Source organism: Crinia signifera, chromosome 3, assembly GCF_055691185.1.
Source record: "Crinia signifera chromosome 3, ASM5569118v1, whole genome shotgun sequence".
In the NCBI taxonomy this organism is placed as follows: domain Eukaryota; kingdom Metazoa; phylum Chordata; class Amphibia; order Anura; family Myobatrachidae; genus Crinia; species Crinia signifera.
The window spans coordinates 195552025-195566101 of record NC_139219.1 but is presented as its reverse complement, the minus strand read 5'-3'; the positions used below and the strand labels follow the sequence as shown (position 1 = coordinate 195566101).

The 14077-nt window shown below is 49.1% G+C and overlaps 1 protein-coding gene and 1 long non-coding RNA gene across 4 annotated transcripts in view; one reads left to right on the top strand and one right to left on the bottom strand.

Moving 5' to 3' along the window:
- The window catches only part of FILIP1 (filamin A interacting protein 1), a 132980-nt gene that overhangs the window by 20970 nt on the left and 97933 nt on the right, over positions 1 to 14077 (bottom strand). The gene's annotated exons all lie outside the window — the stretch shown is intronic.
- Positions 1 to 14077, top strand: part of LOC146064095 (uncharacterized) — a 157713-nt gene that overhangs the window by 113432 nt on the left and 30204 nt on the right. The gene's annotated exons all lie outside the window — the stretch shown is intronic.

Genomic DNA, 14077 nt, shown 5'->3' with positions numbered 1-14077 from the left:
TCTCTTATAATATTCAGAAAACTGGAAATATAGGCATTCATACAGAAAACGTACTTAATGCATTATAGCCATTTCTAGTTTTGTTTATATTAAAATAATGCATTATTATTTCTAGGGATGTGCACCGGCCACTTTTCGGGTTTTGGGTTCTGATTACCTTGAGGTTTTGGGTTCTAATGGGTTTTGGCAAAACACCTCCTAAGTGTTTTGTGTTTGGATTTTTTGGGTTTTCTGTTCTGATTTTTTTGTTAATAAAAACTGTTAATAAAAACTGCTAAAATCACAGAATTTTTTTTTTATTTTTTTTGCTCCTACGCTATATTAACCTCAATAACATTCAATTTCCACTCATTTCCAGTCTATTCTGAACACCTCACATCTCACAATATTTTTTTTAGGGCAAAAGGTTGCACCGAGGTAGCTGGATAACTATGCTAAGCCACACAAGTGTGCGGCACAAACATGTGGCTCATGTAAGGCAGTTCTAGGCAGTGGGCCCCAGACAGGTAGATACGGCAGTATTAGGCAGTGAGCGCCAGACCAGACAGGTAGATACGGCAGTATTAGGCAGTGAGCGCCAGACCAGACAGATAGATACGGCAGTATTAGGCAGTGAGCCCCAGACCAGACGGTAGATACGCCAGTATTAGGCAGTGAGCCCCAAAACAGACGGTAGATACGGCAGTATTAGGCAGTGAATGCCAGACCAGACAGATAGATACAGAAGTATTAGGCAGTGGGCCCCAGACCAGACAGGAAGATACGGCAGTATTAGGCAGTGAGCCCCAGACCAGACAGGTAGATACGCCAGTATTAGGCAGTGAGCCCCAGACCAGACGGTAGATATGGCAGTACTAGGCACCAGACAGGTAGATACGCCAGTATTAGGCAGTGAGCCCCAGACCAGACGGTAGATATGGCAGTACTAGGCACAAGACAGGTAGATACGTCAGCAATACTAGTATTGTGCACCAGCAGAATTTATAATAATTAATTTTATTTTTAGGTACTGCTTGGCAGTACTACTAGGTTGGTACACTTAGGCAGTAACACTGCCAGTGGCAACAGTGGACTGAGTAAATAATACTGGCAACCTCTATTCACAGTATTCAGTGCAGGCAGGCAGCACCAGTGGACTATATATAATTCAATTAATTATTAATAATATAGCAGCCTAGTAGGTAGAGAAAATAAACTACTTGGTAGGTATGCAGGCAGGCAGGCAGGCAGTAGCACTGCCAGTGGTCACCACAAAAGGTAGTTATTATATTACACACCACCAGTAGCTTTATGCAGTGCACCAGCAGAATTTATAATAATTAATTTTATATTAGGTACTGCTTGGCAGTGGCACTCAGTGGCACACGTCAGTGCACCAGCAGCATGGAATTATTTTTTACAGTCCCACACAGTATTATTTTTTAATTAAATAAGATATAGCAGCCTAGTATTTACTAGGTAGGCAGTAGCACTGCCAGTGGCAACAGTGGACTGAGGGCCTTATTTTGGTTCATTCTTTCTGACAAAATCCTTCTTAGATGGACAAAACCATGTGCACTGCAGGGGGGCAGATGTAACATGTGCAGAGAGAGTTAGATTTGGGTGAGTTATTTTGTTTCTGTGCAGGGTAAATACTGACTGCTTTATTTTTACACTGCAATATACATGCACATGTTACATCTGCCCCACCTGCAGTGCACATGGTTTTGCCCATCTAAGAAGGATTTTGTCAGAAAGAATGAACCAAAATAAGGCCCTGAGTAACTAAATAATACTGGCAGATTCAGTGCAGGCAGCACCAGTGGACTATATATATAATATAATTAATTATTAATATATAATATATAATATTACAGGCACAGCACAGCACCAGAGGTAGTCCCCAGCACAGAGGAGACAGTAGTACTACAGGTACACAGTTAGACTGTTCTAAGCAGAGAGGAGAACAGAGTACACAGCAGCACTGAGGGAGACAGCTCCAGCGAATAAAATAATTAATTACAGCACAGCACACCAGAGGTAGACCGCACAGAGGAGACAGTAGTACTACAAGTACACAGTTAGACTACACAGCAGCACTGAGAGACAGCACCAGCGATTAAAAAATATTGCGTTCAAGGTCAAGCTCAAGTTTAAGTCCCAGCAGCAGCACCAACACACCCTCTCCCAACCCACTACTAGACTGGAGTGAAGATGGCGGGCGCAGCAGCCGCTATTTAAAGCCTCGCGAAATCCGGCGTCGGGAGATGACGTTCTGACCACGCGGACGGACCCGAGTCAGGCGGGAATCTCCGAGCGCTGCTCGGAACCGGGCTCGGAATGATGACGTCCGTGGGGTCTCGGATCTCCGGAATCCGAGTCTGCACATCTCTAATTATTTCGGTGTCCAGCTGCAAATCCATACGTAACTAACTCACCAGTGGAAAATTTTCCCAGTATGTGCAGTTTGTGCGTAATGTAGAACCTACTCTGCATGTGCGATAGAAACAGGCTGATCAAGTCCGGAGCAAACGCCACACATTTCCCCTGAAAGTGCCTAGACACGCCTCCGGTCTTCCTGACACTCCCCGAAAACGCCCGGGTGACACCCACAAATGGCGTCTTCCTATCAATCTACTAGCGAACAGTTTGCGATCAGAACAAAATGCTGGCTTTTTTGCCAAGAGGCCTCTTGTTTTATTATTTATTTTATTATCAGTTATTTATAAAGCGCACACATATTCCACAGAGTATTTAAACATTCACATTAGTCCCTGCTCCAGTGGAGCTTACAATCTATATTCTCTTCCACATGTACATGCACATACATTCATTCTAGGGTTAATTTTGTTGGGAACCCATTAACATACTAGTATATTTTTGGATTGTGGGAGGAAACCGGAGTACCCGGAGGAAACAAAATCACAGGGCTGCGGTCAGGTCTGAAAACCCCCCAAAGTGTTGGTGACTCACTGGGAGATCTTACTATTATGAAAGTTATTGTAAACTTTTATCAGGCACTAAAGGTGCCCATACACTATCCACCCGGGACCCTACCATCGGGTTGCATGCGATACATCACTACTCCCTGCCGCCGCAAGGGGGCCCTACACGGATATCATACGTGCAGTATGTATGATCTCCGGGTCTGATCCAATGCACATGGGAACGCGCATTGAATCAGGTCAGACATCTGACACATGTTAATGACCGATTTTTTCAGCCCAATCCGCTGAAATCGAGTGTATGGGAGCATTAAGACATTTTCATGTTTTGGCAGACATCGTACATGTAGGGATACACTTCTCATTATTTACCTCGAGGAAAATGCAACTATTTTTGTTTCAAAAAGGGCTTTAAATAATTGGAGATCTCATGTCACAGGACAGCAGAGTGATACAAATGAAGATACTGTAGCAATACATTTTATCTGATCATAGGCATTTGGTTGATTCTGTGTCTGAAAAAGTACAGTTAATTTGTTTTATAGTACTGTCTTTTCTTGGAAGTCTTAGATGAAATACCATATGATGTTATTTATATCTAATCCCACTAGGCAGTACTAGAGAGGACTCTGAAACACATCCAGTTCTTCTAAGATACCTTTGGATCCGAACCAGAAATGGCAAATGTCATTTCAAATTAGATGAAGAACACTTACACCAAGAGACAAGAAAATCTACATGGTACAGTGGGGTAGATTTATTAAACGTCGATCAGGGGAATATGCGCTATCCCTGTGCGTTATAGCAGGGGATAGCGCTTCCCCTGATCTATCACACCAGCCGAGCGTTGACGCTAACGCCGGCGGTGTGGGGCAGGAGGCATAAAGCAGGGGCAATATTTTGCACTGCGCCCCTGCCTCCTGCCAGATTTATGAACGGTCAGCGTTGCTGACCGTTCCGCCGCCTGCAGCTGTCAACTTCGCCAGCTGCAGGCGGCGATGCCCTATACCTTACAGCAGGGACAGCGCTGTCCCTGCTGCTGGGGCTGAGCTGCGCTGGGATCTCGCGAGACTAGCGAGATCCCGCGCATGCGCAGTCAGCCGGCCGGGGGGGAAGGAGACGTCTCCAGGAGGGACATCGCCGGAGAGGGGAGTTAGCGCTCCCCCACTCCGGCGGCAAGATCTTAATAGATCTTGTCGGTGTCCCCTCCTGCTTCGCCTCGCTAATGAGGCGAAGCAGGAACTGTTATAGCGGCGCGATAGGCGCCGCTATAATAAATCTACCCCACAATGTCTACTACCATTGGTCATGTGGAATATATAATAAATCTACCCCACAATGGGGCAGATGTATCATAGCAGCGCTTATCGCGCCGCTATGATACTTCCTGCTTCGCCTCAATAGCGAGGCGAAGCAGGAAGGGACATCGACAAGATGTATTAACATCTTGTCTGCCGAAGCGGGGGAGCGTTAACTCCCCCCTCCAGCGATGTCCCTTTCTGGAGATAGCGCATCAGTTAATACTGATGCGCTATCTCCTGTACCCCGGCCGGCCGCACTGGGCATGCGCGGGATCTCGCTGTTCCCGCGAGATCCCCAGCGCAGCCCAGACCAAACAGCAGGGACAGCGCTGTCCCTGCTGTTTAGATAGGGCTTCGCCAGCCTGATGCTGGCGAAGCCAAACCCGGCTTCGTGCGGAACGTTCAGCGATGCTGACCGTTCATACATTCGGACTGCTATCATTTTGATAGCAGCGCCGATATGGACAGGGGAGCATAGCGCCCCTGTCCATTACCACATCTCGGCTCCTTCATACATGGGGGAGAAGCGGTATCAGTGCACATAAGGTGCGCTGATACCCCTTCTCCCCCATAACGACGGATCATACATCTGCCCCAATGTCTACTACCGCCGCTATAACAGTTCCTGCTTCGCCTCATTAGCGAGGCGAAGCAGGAGGGGACACCGACAAGATCTATTAAGATCTTGCCGCCGGAGTGGGGGAGCGCTAACTCCCCTCTCCGGCCATGTCCCTCCTGGAGACGTCTCCTTCCCGGGCCCCGGCCGGCTGCGCATGCGCGGGATCTCGCTAGTCTCGCGAGATCCCAGCGCAGCTCAGCCCCAGCAGCAGGGACAGCGCTGTCCCTGCTGTAAGGTATAGGGCATCGCCGCCTGCAGCTGGCGAAGTTGACAGCTGCAGGCGGCGGAACGGTCAGCAACGCTGACCGTTCATAAATCTGGCAGGAGGCAGGGGCGCAGTGCAAAATATCGCCCCTGCGCTATGCCTCCTGCCCCACACCGCCGGCGTTAGCGTCAACGCTCGGCTGGTGTGATAGATCAGGGGAAGTGCTATCCCCTGCTATAACGCACGGGGATAGCGCATATTCCCCTGATCGACGTTTAATAAATCTACCCCAGTGTGTGCAAGGAGTGCCATCGCTATGGTGTCGCATAGGCTTAAGGTGTCCTGGACCCAACTCATGTAGTTGAAATTGTCTGCTCCCAACATTCACAATGCCGATGGGTACCAACAGTTAGTATAAGGATTAGGCACTAGGGGGAGGGTTAAGGTTAGGCTGTAAGGGAGAGATGGTTAGGGCTAGGTTTTACAGTTAGGGATAGAATATTCACCAGGATCCTTTTTGCATTATGTCCATCTTGATCCCACGGAATGCCAGTATTTCATGCCCAATCCAAGCCCGACACTGTGGAAGAGTAGGCTTCTCTTTGTTTACACACACTGTGAAGCCCGGGGGGCAGAAATTGAGCTCCACATGTAAGGAATATCACAGAAAGGTAGAAAGGGACAGTGGGGCAGATGTACGAAGCAGCGTTAAGTGCTTAAGTAGCACTTAACGCCAGTAAATGTACTTTTTAACGTTTTGGGGAAATGTATCAAAGGGGCTTTTAACGTCCCCCTGAGGCAGCCCTGAACTTAACGTTCAGGCGCTGTCCTCCTGCTTAAAGTTATGAGCTTTAACGTCGCAGGCAATGTATTATTGCCTTCCCCGACGTTAAGGCCGCTGTTTTGCTTCGCCAGCCTCAGGCTGGCGTTAGGGGTTTTTTAAAACCCCCTCCCCCCCCCCTTTCTCCTCACTGCTATAGCTTCGGGAGATATCCGGCCACCGCAGCATCTCCTCCCATGCCGCCAGCATGCCGACACCAGTCGACAGCATGTTGCTGCTGCCGGCTTCCCTGCACCACTCCCCCCCCCCCCTTCCATTTGTTTAATTTTTCCGGGTTTTTCCCCCCCCCTTCGATCCGCCAGCATGCCGTCTCCTGTCAGCATGCTGGCACCGGCGGCTGTCCCGCTCCAGTCCCCGCCCCCACAGCTCTCCGATCGCGCTGTACCCCGCTGTTTTAATATATGTGCCGCAGGGTGACCAGGGTCCCCAAGAGAGCGGGGATGCGGCGGGAGGGTTGGCACATGATTGGCATATGTTTTTCAAAGACCAGGCGGGCGGCTGATGATTGGCTGAGAGCTCAGCTCTCAGCCAATCATCAGCCGCCCGCCCGGTCTTTTGAATGTGATATCTGACAGCTCTCCCGCCGCGTCTCCTCCGCTAGCAACTAGACCGCATCTGCCCGCCCGGTCTTTGAAATCATATGCCAATCATGTGCCAACCCTCCCGCCGCGTCCCCGCTCTCTTGGGGACCCTGGTCACCCTGCGGCACATATATTAAAACAGCGGGGGACTGGAGCGGGACAGCCGCCGGTGCCAGCATGCTGACAGGAGACGGCATGCTGGCGGATCGAAGGGGGAAAAATTGAACAAATGGAGGGGGGGGGGGGAGTGGTGCAGGGAAGCCGGCAGCAGCAACATGCTGTCGACTGGTGTCGGCATGCTGGCGGCATGGGAGGAGATGCGGCAGCGGCAGAGGCTGGAGAGCTCCGGGTCCCTGCGGTGATGTGGATTAACTCGGTGGGGTCCCTACACTGTATAGGAAATAACTAGTGCTGCTATCCCCCGGGCAGCGGCGCGGGAAGCGCAGCTGGTTTTGAAACCACTTGCCGCAAGATGATTGGCTGAATCTCAAGCCAATCATCGTGCAGCAAGTGGTTTCAAACCCAGCTGCGCTTCCCGCGCCGCTGCCCGGGGGATAGCACTAGTTATTTCCTATACAGTGTAGGGACCCCGCCGAGTTAATCCACATCACCGCAGGGACCCCTCTCTGATCGCGGCTTCCACATTGCCGCACGGATTCCCTGCCAGCTCCAATAGCTGGTGGGGTGATTTTTTTTTTTATTTTATTTTTAATTAAAGATACCTGCCCCTATATGCCGCCTACCAGGGGGACAGGGGAAGCTGCTGCAGGGAGGAGGGGGAGATTGCTGCAGGGAGGAGGGGGAGATGCGGCCAGAGGCGTTACCTTGGAGACGAAAAAAAAAACCCAGACAGAAAAAAAGGTGAGTTAACGATTAGCGTTACTCACTAACTTAAAGATAATACATTAGGGTGAAAACTGTCCCTGCTCCTGAGCGTTATGCCAGGAGAAGTGGGAAACGTTAAAATACTAACGTTAAGGGAAGCTTGATACATCTGCCCCAGTGTGCCTAATATAAGAAGATCTCTTTTCAAATTGTATGTCCTCCATAGGGAAAGTTACCGCTTGAGTAGATGCTAGTTGGTATGTGGCATTATATGTCAACACAACAATGTGGCATATTGTCATCTGAGCGGTGCAATGTGTCATAATATGAACTGGAAGCACTGTGTGGTATAATATGTACTAAGGGATTTCAATGGAGAATATAATAAACTAGGGCACTATTACTGCAATGTTGCATAAAAGAACTAGGACCATTTAAAGGGCATAATATAAACAGCCACAAAGGAAAGAGATCTCTCTAGATACATTGGGAAGTGTTGCTATAGGGCCCACAAAGTTCTCACTACAATACATCCCCGCTGCAAGAAAAAGGCTGTTAAGCTTTCTCACAGTCACTGGTGCTGTTTTTTCCTCTCTATGGGCCAGATGTATCAAGCTTCAAAAAGTGATAAAGTGGAGAGTGATAAACAAGCAGCCAATCAGCTCCTACCTTTAATTTTTCAAACCCAGCCTGTAACACGGAAGATAGGAGCTGATTGGCTGACTTTATCAATCTCCATTTTATCACTTTTTAAAGCTTCATACATCTGACCCTATGGGGGAAATTTACTAAAGGAAATTTGTTAAAAAAATAGGTGTATTTGTATCCAGAAATCAGTGGCGTAACTTGTGTAAGGCAGCCCCCGCTGCCGCTTGGGGGAGCGAGTGGCAGCGGGGTCTGTGTGGGCGCCTACATGGCGCACTAACAATCAATCACAATCTGACTGTGCCACTGCTGCCGCTGCCCGTGCACTGGCTAAGCACGGGAGGCGGCCATGACAGCGGCATATCAGTCTCCCTAACAAACAAATCCCCGCCTCACTTTTCGGCTCAGGGGCGGAACTACTGGCATGACCAGTGCCCTCTGCCCTGTGCATCCTCAGACCTGGGAACTCCATGGTCAGCAGGTAAAATCACCCTGCTGCCATCCTGGCTCCAGCGAGCAGAAGCTGTGGACTGTGCGCCACGGCACAGATGGAAACCGGGAGCCTGACAGTGAAGAAGTGGGAGGAGAAGGAGACCAGTGGCGGAGAGGGAGGCCCTGCGGTGTCGTGATCAGGAGCAGGAGGCTCCGTTGCAACAATGTAGGACGCCCAGCAGAAGTCATAGGAGAACGGAAGGAGACCTGCTGCATCGAACAGCACTCAGCAGGAGACCTGGCAGCGGATCAGGAGGCCTGGCGACTGCTGCTGTAGAGGAGGGAGGCCCGGCAGTGGTGGTAATCAGCGGGGGAGCAGATCTCAGAGCTGAAGGTACACAGCTTTTAATCTTGGTGAAGGAATAGAGCACGATTGTACCGGGGAGGGGGGTGCGGTGCAGAAGGGGTTAATTATGCTCTCCCTCTACTCCCTGTTTTCCCCACCCCTCCCTTTCCCCTCAATTCGCCTCTCCTCTAATTCTCTCTCCCCAGTCTCTCTCCCCTTTTTTCTCCACTCTGTGCTCCCCCATCTAATTCCTTTCTCACCCTCTCTTCCTGTACCCTTTTTTTCTCAACCCTCTCTCACTAATTCATCTCTCTCTCTGCTTCATGTCTCCTCTGTCTCTCTGGTCCTCACACTTCCCCATCTCACTTTCTACACACTCCCCCTCTTCAGGGACTCTTGACAGGTGAAGGATTACAGGGTAGTGGGGGGTATACAATTACAAGAGTGTGCAGGGGATTGCTTTGCCCCCCCCCCCCCCCCCCCAAGCTACCAGGCCCCATAGCATTCGCACCCTGTACCTTCTATATTTATGCCACTACAGTGGGAGACAGGAATTTACATGCCCTGGAAATGAGCATGTAAATCTCCCCCCCCCCCCAACCTCCCAGAAACAAGCATGTAACTTGTTCCTAACTTGTTCCTAGGGCCCGTGGCTCGCCCTGCACCCAGTCACTGGCTGCTGCAAAAACTTGCTGGTGCTGCTCTCTTTTCACCTCTGCGCCACCTCAGCCATCGCTGCCGCTACCTCTACCGCATACACCTTAATGTCCTGCAGCTGTAACATTGCAGGGAAGAACCAGACTTCAGAGGTGCTCTCCCTGCAGCCCGCCACAATCCATTCGTCCATTACCCACACCAGAGCAGTACACACTGATTCCCGAGCTTCCGCCCCCGCTGGAGGATAAGCTGCTTATCCGATTCCTGCCTGCACCTCACCCGGCACATGGCAAGAGCCGGCTTTGTGATTTCTGCCTGAGGCCCCCGCTACTGATTAAGTAGAAGACTGGGGGGACCTGACAGCATGTTTATTTACCTTTTTGAATTTAGTGGGCTCATATTGATATTTGTATATTGCTGAATATTTATTTGATATTATATAATGCTAGAATAAAACCCTGCCTGGTTCTAGATACCCCCACCCAGTGCTAGAAATGTTTATATTTTGCCATGCACACACTAATGTTATGTGCTGGGAACATCTATGGCCCCATACCTCACAGCGCATCCCACACACGCTGGCCCATGGTCACACTCAAATCTGCAAGGGTGCCATCCCTGTGTTTCACTGCAGAATTGTTGTCTCCCCTTCCTTCTCTCCCAGCAGGGGGACTTTCAATAACTTGCTATGGGGCCCATGAAGTTCTTGTTACGCCCCTGTTACCATTGCTCCTAGCCCGCACACAGGGGGCTAGTGGGGGGGGGGCACCAGAAACTATTTTGGCTGGGGGGAGCCAAATTTATAGTTACGCCACTGCCAGAAATACACTTATTTTTGACATTTACTATCCCGAAAATACGGCAATTCATTGTCGTATTGATGCGCTATCAATACGAATACGAATGGCCGTATTTTCGGGATAGTAAATGTCAAAAATAAGTGTATTTCATTTTCTGGATACAAATACACCTATTTGTTACAAATTTCCTTTAGTAAATTTCCCCCTATATCTTTATCCATTCAGTGCTTGTGAGAAAGCCTAAAGCTGCCCATACACGCTGCTTTGTTAGCGTGCTTTCCGTGCTGTACTAGCACGGATCAAATCGCATTGCATTGCATGTGCACACGTTGTGCATGCAATGCGATGCGATTTGATGAGAACTAGGTACAAAAAGTATGTGCAAGCACATACGTTTTGTACTGTGCGATGAGGTGCGCGGGAGCGCGCACCTCAAAGCACACATCGGGTCAGCCCTTATAGCAGCGTGTATGGGCTGCTTACGGAAATCTTTATTGCTTAGGACTGGCATTTTTTCTGGGATTTTATTTTTAATTATTCATGAACAAAATTTATATTAAACTAAAGTTATATTAAACACAAAAGATGTAAGTACATTAATGTAACATAATAAGCAGGGCTACCTTAACAGCAATGTAGGCCCCTGGAAAAAGCATTGCACCGGAGCCCCCACCAGTGGTGGCTCCAGAGTTAAGGCTGCAGCACAGTCTAAACTTCAAATAGGGGAACAAGACCAGCTGCCAGTGAGTCTGTTTAGAATGGCAGTTGGTGGCAGTTGCACTACCTCTCCTATTTTAATTTTGAACTGTGCTGCAGAACCCCTCTGGAGCATCCCCTGGCCACCACCCATCCTCCAGTGACGGTGCCAATGCCAATGGCAGTTGCTGTTATGTCCCACAGGCCTGGAGAGGATGTTGAACTGAGCAACACTTTTCAGCAAAAAAAAAAATGGTACAATTTAAACACCAGATGAATTGTGTATTTGCAATCCATGGGTGTGCTGAGTGTATACTGCACATTGTGCAGTATACACTGACAAGCTGCACACTTACTATGATCATTAGTGGTGTGTATGCAGCTAAGAAGTGGTGATTGAATGGTGAATAAACCTGTATTTCTCAAGTTTTGGCATTAGAGATCTTATATCAGATAATTTTCTGGTAAACTATTCACATGTGAATTCTGTGATTTGGGCTACAAAGAAACCAACCCACACTGCCATTGTACCAATGTTATTTGTCTCTCCTTTGTGGCATTCCTGCAGCAAATTAAAGAACTTTGAACTATTGTTCACTGACAGAGAGACTACCAGCATTGCAACCAATGGCTGTATGGAAGTTATTGTTGTATCTCTTTATATGCACTTAACTAGAACATACCTTCAGTTTAGTACTGTGGGCACCAGTGCCAACATGAAATTAGAATTAAACATGATAATGTATGTATATTAAGTGTTGTGCTCAGTGGCATAGCCAGCATTTACCATGAGGAGAAGAAAGAAAAATAGGGGTCACAGGCTATGCAGAATTCAGGTATTCTCCGGACACTGTACCAATTCATAGATCCACCTGTGAAGCTAATTAATTTCACTTGTGGAGACCTGAAAAATGTGAACTGTTGGGGGTACTTGAGGACTGAGGTTGGGAACCTCTGCTCTACCTGATATCGGTACACAGAGTCCGCACTTGGGCTTGGACAGCCCCAATCAACTTTTTCTTAGAAGCCACACAACATTTCCTGGTATTTTTTCAAGAACAATAGCATACATATATATGATTTATTTATGAACAAATTCTTATATAGCGCATACATATTCTGCAGCGCTTTACAGAGAATAATAGAAAAAAGAGTGGAGCAGCGCTTTGCAAAATAACCATATATTTATTAAAATAATTATAATTACACAATTGGCCAACAACACAGACAACAACAAAGACTCTTAAATTCATCACAGGAGAGGGGTGGAGCTTACCCCCTCTTAAATTCAACCCAGATACACAGTCCTACAACCTTGAAAAAGGCCGAACCCCGGCTGAAACGCGTTTGGAACACACCCATCATCATCTCCAGACGTCACTTCCAAGTCTCCTCCTCAGCGAGTAGAGCGCACGCAACTCCAGTGCGCCGTGTAAACATTACGTCAGCCTGCATCATCCGGCACCCGCCGGCGCGCTGTACGGAGTAGCGTGGATCCACGAACGGCGTCCTTCCCTGCACCCAGCAGGACGCCTGGGACACTTGCGGCCTCAAGCGCCTGAACACTCCCGCAACTGCGGCAGCATTAAGGTATGTTGAATGCACCACTGTGAGCTCCTGGGACGCCAGCCTCCAGTGACATCTCCATACCATTCTGCTTTGTGGACAGTACCGGGGCCCTTATTCTGAATCGAGCGGTACGGCCCGCGTGCGGCCGTACCGCCGATGTTTTCAGTCTGCACATGCGCAGAGGTCAATCTGCGCATGTGCAGGCGAAATCGCCGCACATAAAGTTTCGACGCCGCAAAGGGGGCGTATAGGGGCGTGAGGGGCTTCATACCCTCATTTCCCTATGCATACGCCCCGCGTTTCATGGGCGTTCCCATGCAAACGCGGGGCGTATGCATGGTAATGAGGCTATGACGCCAGTGATGGGGGCGGAAAGCTGACATCGCCGGATGTCAGCTCTCAGCCCCCAAACAAGCTTTCACACGGACGATTGTCCGTGTGGTCTCAGCTTGCGGGAGCTGGTGGGGCGTGCGGCCCTGCCTTCGATGGTCGCCGACCATCGAATGCAGGGGGCAGCTCCCACCATGGTGGAGGCGTACGCCCCACCATTTTCATGCGGATCGCCAGCCGTCCGTGTACGGACGGCCGTGGCGATCCGTATAGTAGGCGGGGATTGGTTGGTGCGGCCGGAGCACCGTATGCGGCTCCGGCCGCACCGATCTGAATAAGGGCCCGGGACTGTTTTTTCCTTTTCACCTACCACAGGGCAGAGATTTTTTCCACCTGCGCCCCCCCCCCCCCCCCTCCCCACACCTGGCCGTCAGCGGACACCACTCTCACGGAGTGGAAGCTACACGGCACGTCACCCCATCCCCCCTTTCTTTCCATCAACTTATTATAAATAAATATATTTATTCACCCACATACATTGTCCTCATTTGCAGTTCTTACTATACTGGGCTTTTTAGGTCACATATAGAAGTGCTCCCAGTCCACATCGGCTGTGTGAGCACCTCAGAAGGTGAGCGCAGCACCCCCTTATTTGCTCATTTCATATCTAGAGTCTGGACCACTCTGGGTCTGCAGCCCCTTCGCACAGAAGTACTAGAGCGCTATACCCACCTCTGTACAACAACACAGACAAGACAAACACACATAAAAAGAGTAAATGCTCTATTTAAATGTTCCTTGTGTTAGGATAATTTAGTATGCATTATTCCATTAAGCATCTGCTTTTATCACACACCGGTTAGTCTTGTTATTTGTAAGCCACACTTTTGTATTATGTCCCCCACTCATGTGCACATGTTAGTGGAAATAGATAGCTCAATTGAGGGTTAGTAGCAAATATGGGGTTCCGGCTCTCACTACCTGTCGATTGACTCCAGCTGCTTGCAATGGGGGAAGGGGGAGCAGGAACCGGGGACACTCCAGCAGACCCGGGCCCAGGTAAAAATGACCCGCTCACCTCTTCTTGGCGCCACTGCTGACACCTAAGCTGCCTGATAAAGGATCATCAAATCACCATCCAGAAATAGTGCAACTGATTTACCTTTAAGAGTATTGCTAAAAAAATAATAATTTTACTAGCATTCCTTCAGTACTGGATACTGCAGTGATGAACACATGGGTCTCTGGGCCAACCTGATCCCTTCCAATCCTTCTCTTGCTGCCTCTAAGGCTATATTTTTCTTTA